The 25,567-nt window shown below is 47.2% G+C and overlaps 1 protein-coding gene across 3 annotated transcripts in view; it reads left to right on the top strand.

The window, feature by feature from the left end:
* Positions 1–25,567, top strand: part of SGMS1 (sphingomyelin synthase 1) — a 231,329-nt gene that overhangs the window by 138,140 nt on the left and 67,622 nt on the right. The window contains exon 1 of one of the 3 annotated variants that reach the window (XM_029931710.1): positions 1–45. The exons of the other annotated variants lie outside the window; for them this stretch is intronic. The gene's annotated coding sequence lies outside the window, so the exon portion shown is untranslated. The remainder of the gene's footprint in view (positions 46–25,567) is intronic. 3 annotated transcript variants of the gene reach the window in all.

The following is a 25,567-nucleotide window of genomic DNA, read 5'->3' on the forward strand; positions in this document are numbered from 1 at the left end:
GGCGCCCCAGGAACCGTCCCGAGACCGCCCCCGGGGCCGAGAGACGTAAGCGTGTGCCTTCGGGGACGCGGGGCTCAGACCGTGTGCCCTGCGGGGCGCGCGCTGTGAGTCCTGCGGGCGCGGCCGCCCACACGGCGGGCCTGGGTGCGGGAGGGGCTTGCACGGACGCGCTGAGTGTGTGCGGTGCTCGTGAGAACCGGGGATCCGGGGCCGCTTTGGGCTCTGGGGCGTCGCGCCTTCGCAGGGCAGCCTTCAGAGGGGTGGGATTGCGATGACAGCCAGGTGTCCAGGTTTGGGGCGAGTCCCCGAAGGCCCCCGCGTGAACTTCTGTTGCTGGCAGGGAGCCTGCGCCGGGGCCAGGAACGGGCACGTGCTCGGCGTGTTTACTCCCCAGCCACACTTTCTATTTATTGTGGCCACGAAGTGCTTTTGTGGGATTGGTGCACATAAATACCCGCAGAGTGCCTGAGCCTGGCACCCGCATGCCCATGCCCATTGGTGTTTGCCTGCGCGGCTAAGTTACACCGAAGTGACAACTGGAGACCCAGGGTCTCCTCCTAGTCCCCTCTTTACGCTGTTGCCTTTTCAGTTTAACTGTATGTAGAAATAAAGCCGTGGAACTTCCTTAAGAATCTTCCTGGGTAAACTACGAATCAGCAAGTGCACCGAGATTTGTTTGTGTGGTATAAGTAAATTATGATTTTGCAAGGGGACGGGAGGTGTCGGGGACGGGAGAAGCCGAATCTTGTGATTAATCTGGTTGACCAAGGTCGCATAGTGAGACAGACGTGTGTCACCACCAGAAACACTGACTGTACCGGCAAGGCGGGCTGAGGATGTCCTTCCTGGTAGCCAGGAGGGTGGCGGGAAGATTGTAAACGGAATCACGAAGTTGCCAACATGAATCCCAAGGCTGTGAGTGGTATCCTTATCATTCATTTATGAAGGTAGAGACCAGTGCCCCAGACAGGCTCTGTAGCAGAAAGAATAAGGTTTTTTGCTGCTGACTTTGTAGCTCTATGAAGGAAACCTTTGTAGAAAGAAATCACCTCTAAATGCAATAATTTAATTAATTAGACAGAATTTTGGGTTACATTTTGACCTCCTGGTAGAACTGTGTCCAAGCTCATAGGCTTGCCATTAAGCTCACTCGCTCTGACTTTACCTCATCAAATAAATGCCTCTATGTGAGATGTGACCGCTGGGAATCCTAGTTCTTTTGAGAACCAGCCTGTGTTACGAAAGGAAATGCCGTGAAGTCCACTGGGGTAGTCGGAAAGATGCCCCCACACCAAGGCCCTTGGATGGTGAGAAGGGGAAGATACTTTGTTAAATCCCTTTGATGTCTAAAATCTAAAGGGCTGAATAAATCTAGATTTTTTAAGTTTCTTTTTTCAAGTTTATTTGAGAGAGTGTGTGTGAGTGTGGTAGAGGGCAGAGAGAGGGAGAGAGAGAGAAGCCCCACTCGGAGCTTGAACTCAGGAGCCCTGAGATCCAGAGTCGGACACTTAAACCGACTGAGCCACCCAGGGGGCCTTAAATTTAGATTTTGATCCCCATTTTGCCTAATAGTTGTGATGGGCCGGGCATTTAGGACCTGCTTTCCTCAGGCAGTGAGATGCTCTGTACCCACTGCCTCACGTAACGTTTACAGTGTTGCTGAGAGATAGAGGGCTTGTTGTTTTAGAGGTGAAAAGGCAGCCTTGGCAAGGTTACATTAGCTCCAGGTTTCATGGCCAGTGACTTGGGCTTACACTGGAAGGTAGCATTCCAGATTGGTAATTTTTCCCATTACTCCTCACATAGGTTAACTTTTCCATGTGAAACGATCCACAGGAGTTTCTTTATTCAAAGCAGATTTTTTTGTGTGTTGTGATTTGAACCTCCTCATTGCCCTGGTGCCAAAATACCAAAGTTCAAGGCATAATGCATTTGCTCTGGGAGCTCATGGTTTTCAAATATTAACTAAGCAAGCCATCTTCTCCATGGGCCTGTTAGCACATGTGACTGCCTCACAGTGACTGCTTTGGGGTGACTTTCTTACATATTTTTTCCCCGAAGCCCTTTGCATCCTGGACTTGATTATTCTTCCTGCTCTGCATTCACCCAAGCGCAAGGGCAGTCCAGGGGTTCTGTCATTGTCGAACCAGGCCTCTGGGTCCGTGGAGGCCCAGTGGTGGCATTCTCTGCATGTGAGTGGGCACTGCAGGATTTTCTGGGTGCTGTGAAATGTTCTTATGCTTGCTTTCAGCACACAGGTTAGCATGGCACCTGTCCGTTAGCAATGGTGAGGTCACAAATGGCACACTCTGGGCACTACAACTTCTCTTGTTGGATGAAGGTGAGAAAGACACAGTGCGTTTCCCCAGGGGCAGCTGGCAGCTAGAGGGTCCATCTGCTCGGTCGTCTCTTGGGACGTTCAGATGACGGAGAGCTAGGCGGTGAGCTTTGGCAGCTCTGCCAGAACAGGGTGCCGCTCGCACCCCCACCTTGTCGTCGTCACTGTCTGTTGACACGGAATATCCACCCGCCTCCCGAAGCAAAACGAGGACGCCATGGCCTCCTCCCGAAACCTGTCTAAATCCGAGCTGCATTAAGTGACTTGAGTTCCGAAGGGTGTTGAAAGCACATGGCAGTGCGATGATAATACCCCTGGGGGTTAATCTTGGGCAAATCATGGAGGGGAGGAAATGTGCCAGGCTGCTTGGCTTTCAGAACTGGGGGTGGGGGAATGGCCCATTCCGGAAACTTCATACTCAGAGCTTATGTTGACGTCATTTAGCAGAATTGTCGATGATGACTTGGAAAACACAGGGATCGATTTAGAAAGGGTGGCGATGGTCGGTACCCAGCGTCGCTCATCTCCATCTGACCGCATTTCTCTTTTGGTGGCCACTGGACAGGTATGTCAGCATCAGCAGAGGTGATGACAGGCCGGCTGCGGCCAGAGAGCTAACGAAGCACTCCGTGTTCTTTACTCGAGGTAGGACAAACATAGGTTGTACAGCCCTATAGATAAGAGGGTTTGTGTCTTGTCCCAATGAGGGACGGTCAGGAGGGTGATGTCCGTCTTGTGCAGGGTGCCAGCAGTGTAGGGCACTTGATGACGGCCGGAGGAGAAGCCTCATGCACTGGCAGAGGTGGGGTATTCAGAACCAAGGAGGTGACAGTCCCCGAGTTCTCTGGAGCACTGTAGAGAGTGGTGAAGAACGGGGACTCGGGGTTCTGGACGGCTCAATCCATCGAGTGTTCGACTCTTGTTTTGGCTCAGGTCATGATCTCAGGGTGCATGGGATCGAGCCCAAGTTGGGCTCTGCACTGAAAGCACACATCCTATGAATTCCCTCTTGCTTTGTCTCTGCCCCTCCCTCCATCTTTCTGTCTCTCCCTCTCAAAATAAGTAGATAAACTTAAAAAAAAAAGGACAGGGGCTCTCTTGACCTCAGGCAAGGTACTTGAGGGTTCTGGGCCTCCGTCTCTTCATTCATAAAATGCAGTCCATAATACCTACTTTATATGGTGGCCGGGGATGTTCAAGGATTAAATTAAATTAAATCCTCATGAAGTGTTTCAGAACCAAGCCCGATGGTAATGTGTATGTGTTAGATGTTAGTCTTCTGTCGAGCCTGCTTTTTACTCCTTTGGGCAGTGCTGTGTCCATACGTTTCCCGGTTTGCCTTTCAGTGTGTGCCCAGAATGGGGTAATCCTGTTTGCCTGGGGTCTGGAAACCTAGGACAGAGGTTGAAGATGCTGGGGGCAGATACCTTCGTGCAGAAGCTGAAAGCTGGTACTTGCGGACTGGGAAGTGAAATGCAGGGCTCAAGTTCTCAGCTGTGTCCGTTCTCTCCAGTCCAGCAAGTGCTTTCTCTTAAGGAGCTGTGGTCTGGTGTCCCAGTAACCTCCATCAAACCAGAATTTAGAAGCGCTTTTCCTTGGCATCAGTATAATATTGAACTAACAGTGATGGGATCTGAGGCACTCTGCCGAACTCCGCGGCTTTGCCTGGCTGGCCGGTGGTGAGGAGACGGGTGGCTCATGTGGAGCGTGGAGTTGCCAGGGACGCTGCCTGCGCAGGCCGAGCTCCTGGACCAGGAGTGGATGGCCGGGCCGGGTGTCAGCAGTGCTGAGGTTGAGAAGCCCCTGCTCATTCACGCTTCAGCGTGTGCGTTTCTGAAATTGCAATACTGATCTTTCCTCTGGCACCGACGCAAGGGAGACTCAAGGGTCTGTTTAGGAGAGGGCCTGTGGGAGTTCCTGGCGTTCTGGAATGTGTGGATGTATACAGCGTCTACATTTTATCAGCAGCACAGTAAGACCTCATTTGCTCCATTCCCTGGAGGAGTGCTTGACAGGGGTTCAAGAGTCAGATAAGCCTGAATTTGCATCCCGGCCACACTGAATTAACCTGCTGTGTGATTTGGGGCAGGTTTCTTATCTGTGAAAACCCACTCCCTGTCACCTAAGAGTTGCAGGAGTAAATAAGGCCATGTATGTAAATCCTGCAATCTGGTTCATGGGTACAGGAGTATGCCATTTTTTTTTTAACTTTTATTTATTGATTGATTTTGATGGTGGGATTAGCCGAGGCCTGTTGACTTGTAAGACTTGGAAGGAGGATGGATAAAGACATCGAATTTCTAATAGCAAAAAGACAAGAAGTGAAAAAGGGGGTCCTGAGGTCAGGAGTTATGAGGGTCGGGGTTTGGAAGTGTGACCTCTGGCCCTGTGGGGAAGGACCGGGGCAACCCAAGGGCACAAGCACTCCAGAGCCCCTATAGCACAAGCCCCCTACTCCCCGTGGCTGGAATTAGCCCAGGTCATTTCTGCGTCCCTGAACTGCCCCACCGTAAAACCATGTGGAGCGTTTGCTCTTGGGCAGTTTAATTAACTCTTTTCTCATCTCGCTTTTGACATTGTGGTTTCTTAATAGATTTTCTAGTGCCTTAAGGTACAGGCAACACACCCAGCCGTGTGTACGTGCAAATGTGTGAACTCTGCAGATGTGGTCACTTCCCATACCTACTCAGCCTCCCTGCAGGAGACGAAGCGAAGCTTTTGCGTGACCGCTTTTCCGGTCGCCGTGCTGGTGCGGCAGCCGTGCTCTAGGAGTCTGGAGGCCATCCGCGAGCCAGGCGGCACATGCACAAGGTCAGCGGGAAGTCCACGTATCTGACTCTGTGTGTGCTGAGGCTTGGGTGGAAAGATGGCCAAGCGGCCACGGCGCACAGCCCCTGCCCCCTGCTTTGTAAAAGGCGAGTGTTCCAGCTCGGGTGTCTCCCGGGGTTGGCAGGACAGATGCAGCGGTGACAGCCCCCTGGCTTAGCAAGGGGCTCTTCCTCAGGTTGGAGGGTTGAAGTCAGTTAGTGGATTCTTTTTTTTTTTAATAATTTATTTTTTAACTAACATCCAAGTAAGTTAGCATATAATGCAACAGTGACTTCAGGAGTAGGTTCCTGAATGCCCCTTACCCATTTAGCTCCTGAACCCAACCCCTCCAGTACCGCTGTTTGCTCTCTAGATTTAAGAGTCTCTTATGTTTCATCCCCCTCCCTGTTTTTATATTAGTTTTGCTTTCCTTCCCTCATCTGTTTTGTATCTTAAAGTCCTCGTGTGAGTGAAGTCATATGAATTTGTCTTTCTCTGTCTAATTTCACTTAGGATGATACCCTCTAGTTCCATCCACATAATTGCAAATGGCAAGATTTCATTCTTTTTGTTGCTGAGCAATATTCGATTGTATATCTCTACTACATCTTCTTTATCCATTTATCATTGGTAGACATGTGCTGTAGTTTGGTGACTGCCGATAGCACTGCCATAAACTTTGGGGTGCACGTGCCCCTTCCAAACAGCACACTTGTATCCCTTGGATGAATACCTGGTAGTGCAATTGCTGGATCATAGGGTGCTTGTCAGTTAGTGGATTCTTAAAGAGATTCTGTTTTCATGCTCAAGGTCCCTGCTGCCTTTGAACTGAACTGTTTACATCTTACCTGAACATGGGACTTGAGCCCTCGAGTGGAGGAGTGTCGGTACCAGCATGCTCCCCTGGCAGCTTGCCTCTCTCTGAGTTTCTGGAAGTCTTTCTTCTTGGAGCAGTGGAGAGACCACCTGCTGGCTCAGGCTGTTAGAGCAGGAAGGGCCCTGGAGCCAAGTACAGCAGCCACAGCCCGAGCAGAAGAGGAGGAGTGAGTTGGGGATCTAAATCCATTTCTGAGAAATTTGCAACACAGACTAAGCCCCTTAGTGCTTGGAGGCCAAGCACTTGCTTAACTCCCCTGATTACACAGATGGAAGGTGTTGCTCCAGACACTCCCGGCCTCAAGCGGCCCCAGAGTTTCGGGGTTGAAAGCAGTATTGACGAAAACTTGGTGGTTCTCAGAGGATCCTGAACTGGATACACAGCGTCTCAGACCTCTGTGCCTTCCGAAGGCAAGAGGCTGCTTTTCGAGCCAAGCTGAAAGTCAGGTCACTGATAGACGAGGGAGGTGACAGACGAGCTACAGTTCTAGGTGGCACCAGCGGCCACAGTTCTCCCAGCCCGCTCAGACAGTTTCCACACTTTGGGTTCTTCTCCGTCACACTGCTTTCTCAGACGTAGGTGAGACTAGGAAATTCCCTGAGTTGCGACAGGCATGTTGAACATGCTTGAAGGCTGACTGCATATTTGCAAGGACCCGGACTTCCGCCTGGTTGAGTGCTGCACTGTTTGGTAGCAAACTTCCGAGGTCCAGACTTGTGCTGAGTCAACAGGTGGGAAGATAGATTTCTTTGCATTTTGAAACTGGGGTCCTCGCCAAAAGGCCCAGACACATTTCAGGCACACAGGGAACAGAGAGACTTAAAAATGTCAAAGTGGAATGGAACAGTGCACCTTGGGACCTATGTCCATGGGCTTGTGTTGTTCAGTGTAAGCGTGGTGTTTAATGAATTCTTCCAGGTACTGATTTAAATATACCTTGTGGGTGTGGTGTTCCTTTTTAAAAAAACATCCAACCCCCTTCCCAGAAATTCCTGAAGTCTTCATTTCACTGGAGTCACTGGTTTCTGCCAGGAGTGTGTGATCTGTGGCTACCGTGCGTGAGGGCTGGGCCGACCCCTCGCCCCTTCTGACTTGGGAGAAACCAGACCCCGGAAGGAACTGGCAGAGGTGAGCAGGGTGAGCAGGTCTGCAGGGGCCCCTCACCATGCTGGGGCTGTCTGTGCGCTTTTGAGACTTGACTATCAGGTTCCAAACCTCGGTTTGCCTTGCCCTAGTCCCTGACCCTCTTGAAGCCCATCTCGACCTCATGGTGCAGGGTCAGGCCACCCAGGAAGCCACAGAACCAGCCCCGTCCTACACCAACCACGCTCTCTTGTCACTGCTCTTGGGGTTCCTCGTGAATTCTGCTTGGAGCCAACACATGGCCAGCAGATCCCAGCTCTAGCCTGTGTAAAGGCTTGTGCTTCTCACAACACGGTGCTCAGTTGATGTTTTTATTGCAACGCCCCCTTGAGTGTGGTTAGCATGAACGTCTCCTGGCCGTCATACTGATGAACTGCAAGGCTAAGGGGCCACACTGGGGAGTTTTCCCGGGGCCAGGACCCTGGAGACCCACACTTGCTTCACCGGTGGTGCCCGTCTTCACCACCAGCGCACTTATCTTTGGGCCTGGTAAGACCAGAGTGTGCTGACCTTTGCAATTCTAGTTTTGTGTGTTTTTTGGTTTTGGGTGTGTGTGTTTCTTCCGCTGCTTGCAAAGTGTCGAGAAGAAAAATGAGTGTAACTCAGTGCTTACTCATGCTGGAGATGCGGTGTTCCGTCCTGTGAGTGACTCATGTGAGCGTGAGCCGGAGTGCACTGTCGTAGTTACAGTGTCAGTGCACCAATTCCTGCTTTGCTAGGGAGCCCATCCTGTAATTCTTGTGGAAATCGTACAGATTCCCAGACAGCCGTAGAAACCCCCCAGTCAAAGCTGTTCATGGCCAGAATGTCACTGATTTTTTTTGTTGTTTTTTCTTTAAAATTTCTAATGCTTATTTTTTGAGAGACAGAGCAGTAGAGACAGAGCACGAGCAGGGGAGGGGTAGAGAAAAAGGGAGACATGACATCCGAAGCAGGCTCCAGGCTCCGAACTGTCAGCACAGAGCCTGACACGGGGCTCAAACCTACAAGCTGAGATCATGGCCCAAGCCAACATCAGATCTTAACCAACTGGGCCACCCAGGTGTCCCCACTGTGGATTTTATTGCTAAGATTCTTATAAAAGTTTTAAATAAATACAAGGCAATAAAGTTTTAAATAAAAGAAGTCACTTGTTATTTGGTTGTGGTGATAATATGCCCATCTTTGGGGCATTTAGGGCTCTGGAAGCTGTGGTTACTTTTAAAATCTATGCACACAGGACTGTCCCTGTAATATTCTGGTGATACTGATGAGCTGAAATCTTTCCTGCAGTTCATGTTTTTGACAGATTTTTGTGCGGTTGAGCAGTTGCTGGAGGAAGACCAGTCTATCGGGTCACCCAGGAGAGTCACCTTCTTAAATCCTTAGCTTTTACTTCCTGGAGCGAAGTTCTCGGGAGAGTCAGGAGCCTGATGTCGTTTACTCTGACCGCGTCCGTGTGTGTCCAGGGTAGGATGTGGAAATGAAATGTTTCCAAACCAGAAACCCATCCTCACCAGCCAGCCCAGATCAGGGAGGTGGGGGGACTGTGTTCCACAGACTCCGGGTGCCAGGTAGCCAGACGGCATGTCCTCCGCGCGCCACTGCACCCGGCGACCCCGCAGGAAATCGGCAGCCATTCTGCCTGCTGGGTTGAAGAAGGTGGAAAATAGCAAGACGTCTAACATTCTGTCGGTGAAAAGCTGCTCCCCTTTTCGGCCCTGGATTCGAGTCCAGGCCTGCCCTCAGCCCCCACTGTGTCCTCCCACTTCCTTCTCAGGCTGCCTCCCTGTTCCAAGGGGCTTCCTTCTCTGAAGCCACGTGGACCACAGTCTCTGAACACACGGCGTGTCCATGTGGGGCTGATCCCTCTACAGAGCCCAGGTCTGCACCTGCCCGTGACCCAGCACAGCCCTCGGCAGAGCTCCTCCCTGCAGCGGGTCACCATGCTGCACTCAGCTACCCAGTCCCCTGGCCGCTGGCCACGCATGGACTTCATTGCCACGTATGTGGCTGTGCGGTGAATATGCAGGAACACAAACAATCCTGTTTTTTAGGCACATTCAGGTATTCAGTAGGCATTCGGACCTTGTGGCAACCGTGTCGGGTAGAACAGAACATTTCTCTCCTCTTGCCCTGGGGACAGTGGTGCGGCCTCAGAAAGGGGGCCTGATGGCATCGGATCCATTTTCAAGGAATCCCTGTGTAAATCTAATCATTTCTAAGCCTTAATTTGCTCCTTGCAGTCGAATGAAGGGATGTCACCAAAAATTTTAGGTTCCCACAGGTTTGAGCTTGGTGTTCTAGGAGAGCATGATGGGCTTTGAGAGTAGCCAGACCAAATCTTGGGCAGGTGGGGCACAGCTGGGGCCCAAGGTTGGAGACTAGACGCCCCTTAGGTTCATGGTGGAGTAGGGTGGTGGGGTGACTTGCCCAGGGGATTCAAGCTGGGCCTGTGGCAGAGACCTGGGGGGCAGCCAAAGCTGGAAGTCATGTGGCCTCAGGCCGAGGAAACGAATGGGGCTGGGGGTGGGGGGAGGGACGCTGTTACTGGCGCTCAAGGGCAGCCGGGCTGAAGCTGCAGAGGACAGGTCATCGGCGAGGGACGCCCCAGGTGCTCCTGGTCGCTTCTCCATTCTCACCCTCAGTCTTGTGCCTGGGCCTCCATTGAGCAGCCAGGCAGGCCCCTCCCTGGGGTAAAGCCAGCAGCCAGGGACAGGAGGGGCTGGGTCTGTGGGCCAGCAGGTGGGTGTCTGTTGAGCTGCGAACCTCTTGTGCAGGGTGCAGGGTGCAGTGTGAGCCCCTCAGACACGCAGGGTCCAGTACTTCTTACACCACCCAGCAACTCGTGCTTGCTGTCTTTCTCTCCAGCTAGACTCTGAACTCCTTCAGGGGGTGAGCGGGGGTGGGTGCTGCAGACCCGGCCACACAGTGGGTACATTTTTAGGTTCTTAACAAATTGGTTGAAAACTTGCTGATGTGCATTGTTTGCAAGGTTGTTTTGTTTTTTTTCTAAATTAAAGTTCTGATTCAAATTCCAGTTAGTTAACATACAGTGTAATCTCAGTTTCAGGAGGACAAGGTAGTAATTCCGCACTTCCACCTCCGTAAGTCACCCCCAGCCATCGCGACAAATGCCCTCCTTCGTCCCATCACCTGTCACCCCACCCCCCACCTGCCTCCCTTCGGGTGACCATCGGTGTGTTCTCTGTAGTGAAGAGCGTGTTTCTTGGTTTCGCTCTTGTTTTTTTTTCCTTTTGCTCAGTTTCATTTGTTTCTTATATTCTACATGTGAGTGAAATCATATGGTGTTTGTCCTTCTCTAACATTTTACTTAGCATTATTCTCTCTAGCTCTATCCATGTTGTTGTAAATGGCAAGATTTCTGTTTTATGACCAATATTCCATTGTGTGTATATATATGTATACACACTACATCTTCTTTATCCATTCGTCGGTTGACGGACACTTGGGTTGCGTCCATAAGTTGGCTGTTACTGATAGTGCTACAATAAACAGAGGGATGCATGTATCACTTAGTTCTTTTTTTTTTTTTTTTAATTTGGATAAGTACCTAGTAGTGCATTTGCTGGATCATAGAGTAGCTCTGTTTTTAACTTTCTGAGGAACCACTGTTCTCCACAGTGGTTGCGTCAGGTTGCATTTCCACCAACAGTGCAAGAGGTTCCCCTTTGTCCACATCCTCACCAACACCTGTTGTTTCTTGTGTTGATTTTAGCCATTCTGATAGGTGTGAGGTGGTATCTCATTGTGGTCTTGATTTGCATTTCCCTGATGGGGAGTGATGTTGAGCATCTCTTCATGTGTCTAGTAGCTGTCTGTGTGTCTTTGGAAAAATGTCTGTTCATGTGTTCTATTTTTTATTGGATTACTGATTTCTTAGGTGTTCAGTTTGTAAGTTCTTTATTTTGGACAATAACCCTTTGTCGGATATCATTTGCAAATATTCTCCCATTCAGAGCCATTCAGGCTCCCGTTCAGTAGCCTTTTAGTTTTGTTGATTGTTTCTTTCACTGTGAAGAAATTTTGTGTTTTGGTGGAATCCCAGTAGTTTATTTTTGCTTTTGTTTTCCTTGCCTCAGGAAACATATCTAGAAAAGAGTTGGTAATGGCTGACGTCAAAGAAATTACTGCTTGTACTTTCTTCAAGGACTTTTTTTTTTAATGTTTTTTTTAATTTTTATTTTTGATACAGAGAGAGACAGAGTATGAGAGGGGGAGGGTCAGAGAGAGAGGGAGACACAGAACCGGAAGCAGGCTCCAGGCTCTCAGCTAGCTGTCAGCACAGAGCCTGATGCGGGGCTCGAACCCATGAACGTGAGATCTGACCTGAGCCGAAGCCGGAGGCTTAACCGACTGAGCCACCCAGGCGCCCCTCTTCAAGGACTTTTATGATTGCAGGTCTCACATTTAGGGCTTTAATCCATTTTGAATTTGTGTGTGTGTGTGTTTGGTTCGGTGTAAGAAAGTGGCCCACGGCCCAGTTTTCCCAACACCATTTGTGAAGAGACTGTCTTTTTCCCATTCGATATTCTTTCCTGCTTTGTTGAAGATAAATTGACCATATAATTGTGGGTTCATTTCTGGGTTTTCTATTCTGTTCTGTTGCTTTATGTGTCTGTTTTTGTGCCAGCACTGTACTGTTCTGACCACTGCAGTTTTGTTATTCAACTTGAAATCTGGAATTATGATATCTCTAGCTTTGCCTTTCATTTTCCAGATTGCTTTAGGGGCACGTGGGTGGCTCAGTTGATTAGTTGTCCAACTTTGGCTCAGGTCAAGATCTCACAGTCCGTGGATTCAAGCCCCTCCTTGAGCAGTCAGACAGCAAAAATGCATCCAAATCCGGAAGGAAGAAGTAAAACTTAAACTATCTGAAGGTGACATGATACTATATACAGTGCTGACAGCTCAGAGCCTGGAGCCTGCTTCAGATTCTGTGTCTCCCTCTCTCTCTGCCCCTCTCCCGCTCACTCTCTGTCTCTCTCAAAATAAAGACTTTTTAAAAAATTTAAAAAAAAAGATTGCTTTGGCCATTTGGGGTCTTTGATGGTTCCAAATTTTAGGGTTGTTTGTTCTAGTGCTATGAAGAATGCTGTAGGTGGTCTGATAGGGACTGCATTAAATCTGCACATTACTTTGGGTGGTGTAGACATTTTAACAATATTTGTTCTTCCAGTCCATGACCATGGAATGTCTTTCCATTTCTTTGTGTCATTTTCAGTTTCTTTCATCAGTGTTTTGTAGTTGTCAGAGTATAGGTCTTTCACCTCTTTGGTTACGTGTATTCCTAGATATCTCATTATTTTTGGTGCAGTTGTAAATGGGATTGTTTTCTTAGTTCTTCTTTTCTGCAGCTCCATTATTGGTGTATAGAAGTGTGCCACATTTCTGTACGTTGATTTTGTACTTTGCAACTTTACTGAAATAGTTATATCAGTTCTAGCAGTTTTTTGGTGGAGTTGTTAAGGTTTTCTGTATATAGTATCATGTCATCTTCAGATAATTTAAGGTTTACTTCTTCCTTCTGGATTCAGATGCATTTTTGCTGTCTGACTGCTGTGGCCAGGACTTCCAGCAGTGTGTTGAATTAAAGTGCTGAGAGTAGACATCCCTGTCTTGTTCCTGATCTCACATTTTCCCCGTTTTGGATGATGTTAGCAGTGGGTTTCCATCCATGGCTCCTGTTTTGTTGAGGTAGGTTTCCTCTAGACCCACTTTGTTGAGGGTTTTTGCCATGAATGGATGTTGTACTTCATCAGAGGCTTTTTCTGCCTCTTTTGAAAAGATCATATGGTTCTCCTTTCTCTTATTGATATGATGGTCATGTTGATTGATTCATGAATATTGAACCATGCTTGCTGTCCAGGAATAAATCCCATTTGTGGTGAGTGATTTTTTTTTTAATGTATTGCTAGATTGAGTTTGCTATCATTTTATTGAAAATTTTTGCATCTATGCTCCTTAGAGATACTAGCCTATAGTTTTTTTGTGATGTCTTTATCTGGCGTTGGTATTAGGATAATTCTGGCCTCACAGAATAAATTTGGAAGTTTTCCTTCTTTTTCAGTATTTTGGAATAGTTTGAGAAGAATAGGTATTACCTCTTCTTTAAGTTCGTATGTGAAGCCCTCTGGTCCTGGACTTTTGTTTGTTGGAAGTTTTTTGATTACTGATTCAGTTTCATTGCTGGTAATTAGTCTTTCAAATTTTTATTTCTTTTTCTTTAAGTTTTTAATGCTTATTTTTGAAGGAGAAAGAGAGAGGGAGACACAGAATCTGAAGCAGCCTCGAAGCTCCAAGCTGTCAGCACAGAGCCCGACGCAGGGCTCGAACTCATGAGCTGTGAGATCATGACCTGAGACGAAGTCGGATGCTTAACCGACAAGCCACCCAGGCGCCCCCAAATTTTCTAATTCTTCCGATTATAGTTTTGGTAATTTATATGCGTCTAGGAATTTACCCATTTCTTCCAGGTTGTCCCAATTTGTTGGCATATAGTTTTTCAGAATAATCTCTTATTTCTGTGGTGTTGGATTTTATGTCTCCTCTCTCACTTGTGATTTTATTTATTTGGGTGTTTTGTCTTTTCTTTTTAATAAGTCCTGCTGGATACTTAATAGTTTTATTAACTTTTTCAAAGAACCAGTTCTCAGTTCCACTGATCTGTTCTATTATCATTGTTACTATTGTTTTTCTTTTAGTTTCTATGTCATTTATTTCTGCTCTGATCTTTATTGTCTCCTTCTTTCTGCTGGCCTTAGGCTTTGTTGTTCTTTTTCTGGCTTTTTTCAGTGTAAGGTTAGGTTGTTTGAGATATTTGCTTCTCGAAGTAGGCCTGTATTGCTGAATACTTCTCTCTTAGAACTGCTTTTGCTGCATCCCAAAGGTTTTGGACCATTGCGTGTTTTCATGGCTTTTAAAATTTTTCTTTTATTTTCTGTTTGACTCATTCATCGTTTAGGAACATATTTTTTAACGTCCCATGTATTTGTGGTCCTTCCAGACTTTTTCTTATGGTTGACTTCAAGTTTCATAGCATTGTGGTCAGAAAAGGTACGTGGTGTGACTTCAGTTTTCTTGAATTTGTTGAGGCCTGTTTTGTGGCCTAATATGTGATCTGTTCTGGAGAATGTTCCACGTGCACTTGAAAAGAATGTGTACTCTGCTGTTTTAGGATGAAATGCTCTGAATACATCTGTTAAATTCACCTGGTCCAGTGTGTCATTCAAAGCCATTGCGTCCTTGTTTATTTTCTGTTGAGATGATCTGTCCATTTATTAAATGGCATGTTAACTTTCCCTGCTAAAGTGGAATTGCTGTCGATTATTTCCTTTATGTTTGTTATCAATTTTTGTTATATATTTGGATGCTCCTGTATTGGGTGCAGAAATATTTACGTTTGTTATATTTTCTTGTTGGATTGTCCCCTTTGTTATTACATAGTGTCTTTCTTTGTTTCTTGTTACAGACTTTGTATTAAAGTCTAGTTTGTCGGATGGTGATCATTTGCATGGTGAATGTTTTTCCTTGTCTTCACTCTCAGTGTGCATGTGGTTCAGTCTAAAATGATTCTCTTATAGATAGCATATAGGTGGGTCTTATTTTTTACCCATTCTTACATGTGTTTTGATTAGAGTGTTTAGTTCATTTACATTTAGAGTTATTATTGATAGACTTGTATTTATTGCCATTTATTACTTGTTTTTTTATTGTTTCTGGAGATTTTCTCTGATCCTTTCTTATCTTCATAGTTTGCTGGTTTTGGTTTTCTTTAGTGACATATTTTTATTTCTTTATTCATTGCATATTTCTTAGTAGTTTCTGAGTTATCATTAAATTTGTATATAACGTCTTCTGCACATAGTAGTGTATATTAAGTTGATGGTCATGTAAGTTTGAACCCATTCTTTACTCCTGACCTTCTCATGTTTTAGGTGTTTTTTGTCAGATTTAACATCCTTTTATTTTGTGAGTCCCTTGACTGACTTTTTATAGAAGTATTAATTTTTACTGCTTTTGTGTTTCCTGCCTTCATATTCTCACTTATGTTCTTTCCTTTCCACTCACAGAGTCCCCTTTACTAATTCTTGCAGGACTAGTTTGTAGTCATGAACTCCTTTAATGTTTGTATGGGAAACTCTCTCTCTCTCTCTCTATTCTGAATGATCGCCTTGCTGGAGAGAGTATTCTTGGCTGTAGATTTTTCTCAGTCAGCACTTTGGATATATCATGCCAATCCCTTCTGGCTTGCCAGGTTTCTATGAAGAAATCTGTAGCTTACAGGTTTTCTCTTATAAGTTAAGAACATGCTTTGTCTTGCTGCTTTTTGAGTTTTATCTTATCACTATATGTTGCAGATTTACTTACAGTATGTCTTGGTATTGGCCTGCTTTTATTAATTTTGATGGGAGCTCTCTGTGCCTCCTGGATCTGAATGTCTGTTTCTCTCCTCCAGTTAGGGAAGCTTTCTGGTATTTTCTCATCAAATAAATTTCTTTCCCCCTTTTCTTTCTCTTCTTCTTCTGGGATCCCTGTAATACAAATATTTGATGAAGTCACTGGGTTCACTAAATCTGTTCTCATGTTGCTTAATTCTTCTCTTACTCTTTTGTTCATCTTCATTATTTTCCATAATTCTGTGTTCTGTTGTCCTTTATTTGTTCCTCTGCTTCTTCCTTTCTCATGTTCATTGCACCAAGCCTGTTTTCAGTCTCGTTTATTGCACTCTTCATCTCTGATTGATTCTTCTTCAACTCTTTTATCTCTGTGGTAAGGGTCTCCCTGATGTCTTCTCTTCTCTCAAGCCCAGTGAGTACCCTTGTGATTGTTGCTTTACAGTCTCCATCAGACATGTTACTTATATGTTTCTCTTAGATCTCTGGCTGTGGCTTCATCTTGGTTTTTCATTTGGTATAAATTTCTCCATCTTTGCATTTTGTCTAAGTCTCTGCCTTCTGTGTGTTAGAAAAGCCTGTTATATCTCCTGCTCCAGAAAGTAATGACCTTATGAAGACAAGGTCATGTAGTGCCCAGAGCCTGGTGCTTCAGGGCGTGTCACCAGTGTGTGGCCGCCTGTGCTCTGCTGGTCTGTTTTGGCTGCTCTGTCCTTCAAGCTCTTGGTCTGCAGAGGCTCTCCTTGTCTGCTGTGGGCAGTGGTTGGTCTCTGGCCTGAATGTGGAGAGTTTTAACTAGGTGCACTCTAATCTGCTTATGAAATGAGATCTGATGCCACCTCCACCGAACTGAGGCCCTGCAGAACTCTCTGATTGGGGGACATGGTGTGGGCAGGGTTTGTGCTGGTCTTCTGGGGGAAGGTGCCCGCTGTGCTGGGGCTGAGGCAAGCATGACTGAGAGGGGCAGTCTTGCCAGAGCCTAGGGTGTGGGACTCAGTGTAAGCAAGTCAGGCAGCCAGTGGCAGCACCGTGCTGCTTCCCTCAGGCGGCTCTGTGTTTATGCCGAAGGGTGAAGGAGGGCAATGGCCTTAGCAGCATCTTTGTTCCCTGAGAGGTGTCTCTCTGGAGGCTGCCTTTTAGGAATGCTCTCTGAGATCAAATCTTTGGCCCCTCTGTGTGTTTCAGATGCTGTTTCCACACTGTCTGCCCCCAGGTTGTTTTCCTGCCTTCTTTCCCGGAGCCACACAGTACCCTCCAGGCTCCACCCCAGCCAAGCCTGCTGGCTTTAAGCCCTGAGTCATGAAATTCAGTCCCTCTCACTTTCCAAACCAATGGCTTTGGGGAACCTTCTTGTGCTTTTCGGTGTGCTCCTCTCTTGCCCTTCTTCCCAGCGGTGGCTCCCTCCTTTCCACAGCACCCAAAATCCATCTCTTTCCTCAACCGTGCCTCCACACTTCCTACCTTCTTTGATGTGGCCTCTTATCCAGCTTTAGTCATGGAGTTTTGGTCTGCCTATCTTCAGATCACTTTCTAGGGTTATTTAGGATGATCTCATAGTTATCTAGTTGTAGTTGTGGGATGAGAGGGGCCTAGTGTCCTACTCTGGTGCTATATTACCCTTTAGTGTCAGACTTTTCATATCGTCTTTAAAGAATATGTTTGTGGCCACCAAATTACAAAGATAAAGAAGCCAGTCCTGTCCAAATTGGCAGGGAAAGTTAAAGAATCTAGGAAGTCCCTGTCCCAGAGCTAGAAGGATGAGTGGGAGATGGGACCTGCAGCTGGAGACTCAGGGAAAGGGTCTTCTGGGTAAGTTCATAGGGCTTGGTAAATAACCATTTGCACCCGCCCAGTACTCAGGACCTCTCTCTTCTTGGGTCCCTGTGGTTTGTCATTTTGGGCAAAACAAGGGAGAAGGAGAAGGCACTGAAAAGAACATCCAGCTGGAAACACTATATTTTGACTGTACAGAAATAAAAAATAAGTTGATTCCCAGTGTGTCATCAGCTCTGGATCATGGAGTTTTTTGCTCCCAATATTTCTTAAATTTACTGTAACCTCATAGAGATTTTTAAATTGAGTTTCCTTTTTATATTTTCTACCCAGGGCCCACCATATGAGCCTTACTCATATGACGGCTTATGATAACCGTAAATTTGCACCTAGCAGACAGTGGACATTCATAGTACATGCTCACCGAGTAAATGAGCAAATGGTGAATAGTCAGCATTCAAGGCCTTCGGCTGTTTTCACAGCATGAAGTCTTTGCAGAGGTCTCTGACTTAAACCTGTGCCTTGTGTTTTCTGTGTTGTGTTGTGTTGTGTGGTGCTTTACATTTACCAAGAGGCACTCAAGCCTTCTCTGCACTTCTGAGGCTGCTATTGCTGTCCTCAGTCGTGAATAACTTGCTGCCACCTCTGTGAGGTGGCCGCACAGTGACCAAGAGGTGACCTGGTCTCTGCCTCAGGGCAGCTCAAGGCCTAGGTGTCTTCAGGCACCCCAGCCAGGGCCTCAGGGTAGGGAGGGCTTGCTGCGGGGCCGGGGGACCACCGGAGTCATTCGGGGGGTGACTAAACCCCCCCCCCCCACCACCACCATGACGTCCCAGGACCTGAGACGCTCTGCTGCTCTGGGGTTCCCTGCGTCACTCCAGGAGACTAGAATGCGGATGTGAACTTAGTACGAAAACCATTGTGATAACATTTGAAAAATCATGGTGCTTCTTACTTTCCACCCCTTGGCTGTGACTGTTGCTTAGGATTTTATTGTGAAAGTAGCTTTCTTATTGTGAAAAGTAAGGGAAAGGTATGTGAAGTTTTGTTTCTCTATTTTCTTGCACCGTGTTTGTTTTCTGAATGTCTAATCTCTCTCGATGCCTGGAGCACGGAGGAGGCAGCAGGTCTGGGCCCAGGCTCCCCGGTGCGCCAGGGCGCCAGGTGGGGGAAGCGAGGGGTGCTAAGTCCGATAAGGTGCGCCTGCTGCCAGGCTCAGGCTGTGCTCGGGACTCCGCACTGTGACCCGTCCCTGGCGGAGTGTTGAGAGCTGAGCTCTCGGAGGATGGGAGCGGCGCAGACCTGGAGAAATGCACTTTCTCGCTCTTTCTTTCACTTGGAAGGTTTGCCAGGGGGCCTGTGGCAGGAATGCTGGCAGGCGAAGGGCATGTGTCGGGCCCAGCTTTTTTGGGAGCAGAAGCCTGGCATCAGTTGAACAGGGACCTAGAGCAGGTGCTGGGTCAAGTGTTGGTAAGGACAGTAGATAAAATGTGCAGAACAGCTCAGGGGCATGAAGGGCGCTGACTGGCGAGCACAGTTAGAGACTCGGTGAGTCACTGCATGGCACCCCCACACCTGCTGGCGACACTGGGCTCATCGTACTGCAGTGACAAAGTAAAGTAAGACCGAAAAAAGAAAACATGGGGAAAAGTTAAAACTATCGTGACAGTAAGAACTGTGGGAGTTTAGCATCATATTTGTCATCAGCAACTAAACTGAAACATTAAGGAAAAAAAAGAAAACTCCAAAATAACTACCAAACGAAGAATCAGGCCAGTGATATAAACACATATACTTACACATTATAAAAAAAAAATTATTAGCTAGTAAAGGGGTTGGAGCCGTGATGGATTATCTGATAACAAAGTAAGCAGACCTGTGTGGGACACGAATATAAATTAGGGTCCTGGAAGCAAGGATGAGGCCGCACCCTCAGCCCCAGGAGAGCGGGTGCACATCGGGACCCAGACCTTGGAGGGGACATGGCTGGGGTGCACCGTCTGGTTCAGAGTCACCGGGGGCTGGGGACCCCTGGCCACAGCAAGGTGTCTAACTGCAGACGCCTCACTGTGACGCTGTCATGGGCAGGTGCCGCCCCTGAGCCAGGAGCCAGTGTCTTTCCAGAAATTTCCGTCTGCCGGCAAAACTAGCTGGCAAGTGAAACACATGCTCAGGGGACCCAAATGCATGTTTGCAGATCGTGCAGCAAAGGGTGAATTTGTAGCTAAGAGGCACTGTGTTGGTAACTGGCACAGAGAGGGAAGAGCCCACCCATTTTCTCAGAACCTGTATTTTTCTTTGCTTCAACGGGACAGTTGCTCATGATACATATACACTTGGGTGGTTTTGTATCCCCCCACCACCCACCAAGGTACCTCATTGTTTCCCTCAGGCTTAACACTGCGTTTTTTTGTCTCCCTGTGTTATCTCTAGGACTTACCTCTAGGGGACTATTAAGGATGAAGCTTTCTTCATTTTCTTTTTCTTTTTTATCCTTTGCCCCTTGGATAAATACATGGAAAACGAGGAATTGGTGCCCCATTTATGACACCCTAGGCTTTATTGTTTAATATTTGGTACGACCTAGAATTGTAATTGCAAGTTATTCAATTTGAGATTTAGGCTTTATAAACATTTGCCAAAGACTTCTCTAATATATTGTAGGGCTAGTGGCTAGTGTTTTATGCCTACGGTGGGTTTTTTATGTAGTTACTACTTCATTTCTTTACTGCTTCCTTGTGAATATGGAACAATAGTTCTTCCAGAAGAGCCTGTTAAAGATTTCTCCTCAAGGTGGTTTTCTGCGTAACACAGCTTTGCACCGTGGGATGCGTTTGTGACTTCTTGCCCCTGCCTCCATGCAGTGCATAACTTACATTTTGTTCAAAACCGGAGAAAGGCAGAAATGTTCTGCCTTGTCCTTGAACCCAGTTGACATTGAGCTATTTGCTGGGCCTTCTTTGTCCATTTCATTTCATATTTTGTTCTCTGAGCTCTCTTAAAAAGCCTTTAACTCATTAAAGATATTTTGGGAGGTTCAAATGTTAAGGTCTGTGGACACTTGCAATTTTTGGGCTTTTTATTTTGTTTTATTTTTTTGCAAATAAAAATTTTTTTTCTGGGCTTTTTAAAGTTAGATTTTGTTTAAGAACAGTGCTGAGAGAGAGCTCATTCCTCTGACTTTACATTTAGGTAACCTCTGATGTTGAGAATAAACAAAAGGAGTGCATATATGTGGTTAACATGCAGATGGATCAGAAGGGCAGAAAGAGAAGTCAAAGCCTCATTTCAAATAGGACTGTTACACATTTCTCGTGATTTCCTCAAGGAAAAAATGCTTTTGGCAATCTCGGCATCTGTGGCTCTCTGCTTTTTACATTGTTTAATTAAGGGGATTAAATACACTATTAAATATATATACTTAAATAGATTTCTCTGCAGTCTCTTTGGGTGTACTTTTTCTGTTATATTTTTCATTTTTTTCCTTTTTCTTTAGTTTGAGAGTGTGCATGCATGAGTGGAGGAGGGGAGAGAGAGAGAAGGAGGGAGAAAACCTTAAGCAGGCTCTATGCTCAGTGAGGAGCCGGACATGGGGCGCGATCTCACGACCCCAGTATGATGACCTGAGCTGAAATCAAGAGTTAGACCTCAAGCCATAGAGCCACCCAGGCGCCCCTCCCATTGTATTTTTAGAGATTCCTTCTGTCGACACACAGATCTTCCTCATTCTCTTGGACATGATATGTACATAATTCCGCGGTACAGCGCACAGGAACTGATGTCACCTGTGCCTTATCTCTCCTATCTTTAATAACTGCCGGGTATTTGCCAGGAGGTGTCGCAGTTAGCGGTCGGAGTTACCACAGTCTGTCTTTTTGTAAATAAACATGTTGTGGAGGTATTAAATCCCTAGTAGATCGCTAGGTCAGATGATAAGTGCATCGTAAACTCCGCCAGACATCACCAGACCCCTCTCCAGGAAAGTTACAACGTTCCTTTCCGGCTGCCAAGGCTGTCTCCTTCCCGCGGCCCCAGCGGCGGGTCGGCCCCCAGGCTTCAGCACTTTTGCCAGTCTGGTGAGCCGCCCATTCAAAGTGGCTTTGTGCTCTCTTCCTTCTCCACTCTGCTTTTTTTCCCTCCTATCTTCCCTGCAGGGATCTTGTCTTAGTCTTTACTATATTGACTCAAGTCAGCTCATTTCAAATGAGAGAAATGAGCCTTATTTCATATGTGTTGAAAATGTTTATTCCCATGTTAAATATACCCTGTCTCTTGAAAAAGTTCATTAAAAGCAGTGTTTTTATTATGGTGTAAAGATTTTTTAAATATGTTCTATTCTATTTTATTTTATTTTATATTTTTTTAAATGTTTATTCATTCCTGAGAGAGAGAGACAGAGTACAAGCAGGGGAAGGGCAGAGAGAGACAGAGGGAGACCCAGAATTGGAACCAGGCTCCAGGCTCTGAGGTGTCAGCATAGAGCCGGATGTGGGGCTCGAATTCATGAACTCTGAGATCGTGACACGAGCCAAAATCAAGAGTTGGATACTCAACTGCCTGAGCCACTCAGGTGCCCCTCAAGTATTAAAAAAATCTTTTAAACATTTATTTATTTTTGAGAATGAGAGCATGAGCGGGGGAGGGGCAGAGAGAGAGGGAGACACAGAATCTGAAGCAGGCTCCAGGCTCTGAGCTGTCAGCACAGAGCCTGACGCGGGGCTCGAACTTATGAATCATGAGATCATGACCTGAGCCAAAGTCCGATGCTTAAACATGCCTAAACATGTTCTTTTTAAAAAGAATTGGGAAAACTTGGCCATACTTTCAGCTGTTTCTAAGGCTGAGTAGTTGTAGTTTGGGACAGAAAATTGTTCTCATAGTCTTCCTATGACTCCTTGCCACGGCATGTTACTTGCACCAGGACCACCTGAAGGCGTGATGGGTGACCTCGCCCTCTGCAGTTTACCGGCCTCTGAAGGCAGGTGAGCTTCTGAGCAGAACTCAGCCACCTGGGGACGTCCCCCCGGTGGCCCAAGAGGCGGGTTGTCTTACATCTGTATCCCCAGCACATATGGCAGTACCTGAAAGGAGGTACGTCGTGTGGAACAAATGGGTGGAGACCAGGAAGAGCAGGGAGCGTGGGCAGGAACGGAGGGCTTGAGCCAAGGTTCCACCTGGAACATGGGCGTCAGCTAGATATGCGCGTGCCTGACAGACAGGCCCCTGGAGCCGGGCCCCTCCACGCCTTCCCTTCATGACCCTCCTCGCAGCTTCCAGACAGCAGGGCCGAGCCCAGAGACGTAACTGTGGTTCATGTCGTGGCTCATCACGTGGAGTATCGAACGTGCAGATGGCGCTGGTGCCAGGCGTCGTCTGGGTGAACCTCTCCTGCCTTTGCGTTCGCGCCGCTGCCCGTGTAGGCTGCCCCGGATGAGGTGGCCTGCCTGTTCCACTCTGAACATCTATGTTCAAAGTCACGAACACATGAAGGATGGATTTCTCTGCAGATTTCTTCAAGGAACAGCCTTCTCCTTTGAACATTTAAAATACAAGATTCAGGTTAACAAAAATGGATCGAGTGAGAGCTTGTTGCGTTCTCTGTAAACCGCAGCTCAGCCTAAGTCCAGGGGAAATATTTTGCTAGTTCTTTATTGAACTAAATATCTCCAGAGAAGAGCTTAAGGATTTCCTGATCATTTGAGTAGTCTGTATTTATATACTTTCCTTGGTCATATGCATGGAAAGTTTTTTAATGGCATTCTATATGGGACAGTATGCTAGCTCAGTGTTTTCTTGGATGGCATATAAAATACCAATAAATCCTCACTTCTAGTGGGATCATGGCCTCTTTTTCACACCCTGTGACTTGAGAGGAGGTTTGGCTGTGTTTACTCTTCATAGTTTTATGAAAGCAGGTAACTCTGTTAATTCGAATTTGCTGACATAAAGCCTGCAAGGTAAACACAGGTTTCTTTTTGAGAAAGCTGCTGCCAGGTTTTTGCTTGTGTCTCTATCCCCCCACACTCTGCACAAGAATAATTGGACACCAGCACACGAGAGAAGCAGCTGTTGTCGTTTTGAATGATCACAGTGCTTACTAAGCATCCATTTCAGTACTGACTGATGGAATAATTGATGAATGATGCCATTAATTAGCTTTCATCAGACATACGTATTGTGGCTGGGTAATGTCAATTTTTTAAGCAGTACGTTGAATGATAAACAGAGATGTTTAAAAATGTCCATGGAGCCCTGTCAGAAGAGGCCCACAGATGATTTCTCGGGCACAGTGGTTTTATTCTGCCCTCGTCCACCTTGCGTCCTGAGCTGCAGCTTATAAACCAAGTGGACTAAATAAGACTGACAGAAATTCACGTCTATGCATTTGTCTTTACCACTTTATCCCAGAGGCTAGGTGCCTAAGACAAACAGAATCCACTTTGAAAAATGAGTTTCTGAAAGCCAGAGGTGTCTGCGGTTTATGCAGTGACAGTGGGGGACAAGGATGGGTCTGGAGGTGATGCCCTGGGGTCCCATTGAAAACTGATCTGCCAGGGTGCCTGAGTGGCTCAGTTAGTTGAGCATCTGCCTTCAGCTCAGGTCACCATCTCATGGTTCATGAGTTCAAGCTCTGCGTCGGGTTATGTGCTGACAGCTCAGACCTACAGCTTCGGATTCTGTGTCTCCCTCTCTCTCTGCCCCTCCCCTGATTGTGCTCTGTCTCTGTCTCTCAAAAAATAAACAATAAAAAAAATTAAAAAAGAAAATGAAAACCTGTCAGCCTTGGAGAAACAAAGTGAATGAAAAATAAAATGCTACCATCAACTGTGGCCACTTTAAGAAACATATACGTCAGGAAAATCTCAGGAGCTTCCGCCGTGTATTTTTGGTTAGGTGGTATACATTTGGGGGAGGGATGGTGTAGAGGCTTTCTGGAGGAATGCTTTATAGCTGGAGTGAAAGGCGTGAAGGAAGCTGGCGGGACCTAGGGCAGGTGGAGAAGCCAAGGCTTTCCAGACGGAGTTGCTGTGTTTGCTTTTCAGTGCTGCCACTCACGGGCATCCTTGGGAAAGAAAGGTAGTCTCTGTGAGCCCTGGAGATGGAAGTACCTACCTGGCAGAGTTGAGAGCCACACCAGGCTTGGGTACGTGGTGACCACTCAGCAGATGTTAAGCGTCCCGCCTCAACGACTGTGTCCCCAGCACTTGGAAGGTTGAAAGTACCCGCTGCAGCAGACGGGAGGGGACACGGAGCTGGTTCAGAACCTGGTGACTTTCAGGAAGGCAGAGGTTTGCTCTGTGCTTTGAGCACGTGACTGTTAATGATTTTTTTTTCCCCTTTGCTGGCTCAAGCGTCAGGTAATGACCCTGTTTTGTATTGTAGGTCTCAAGGTGAGGCCACAAGTCCCACTGAGGTCAATTATTAGGCATTGGTGTTGTTTATACGAGGCAGTTGTGTTTCAGGAGTCTCTGCCACTGGTCCGGTCACACATGCTAATTGATGCTGTCAAGAGGCAGCACGGTTGCCTGGGTGACGGCCGCAGGAGGAATCGGTCACATCTTGAGCCATGGCGCTTGGGAGTCTCCCGGCCAGGTACCCCCTGGTGTGGCCGTGGCCCACAGGGAGGCCAGTTAACGTCAGTGCTGGTCATCAGACACACTCTGACGGCTCTCCAGACTCCGCCCGCGCCCGACACTTGCTGCTCGCGCTCACACTGACAAACCTCACGTGATGGAGCAAGAGAGTCTGTGTCTGTGGTTTATCCTCCTTTCTGGTTTCCACATAGAACTGAAGTTTATGCTCGTGTTTCCTTCTTACCCGTAAAGCATTGGCATATGGGCCAGTGAGCGCTAACGAGGAATACCCCTAGTGTGCTGGGCCGGGTTCTGCGTGCCTCCTGGATATGACACACGTACTGGATCCTCACAAGCTGTGGCGGACGTGCTGTGGCCGTCCCGTTCACCGAGGCAGGGAGCCGCCGCACAGAGCAGCTGAGTAATTTGCTCAGCCTCTCACAGCAAGTCACCAGAAGAGCCAGGATTTAAAACTGGGCCGTCTCTTGACCACCATACTAACCTCCCCCTCCAGTAAGAAGGAACAGTGAAAAAGAACTTAAAAAACATACAAATACCGCCTAGCCAGGGACAGGTGTTCTGGGTACTTTGGTGCCCATCCTTTCAGACCCCTAACGTAACTTCAGGGGGAAAATCCTCCCCATCCCCCAGGTCCCCT

Source organism: Suricata suricatta, chromosome 2 (genome assembly GCF_006229205.1).
Source record: "Suricata suricatta isolate VVHF042 chromosome 2, meerkat_22Aug2017_6uvM2_HiC, whole genome shotgun sequence".
NCBI classification, from domain to species: Eukaryota; Metazoa; Chordata; class Mammalia; order Carnivora; family Herpestidae; genus Suricata; species Suricata suricatta.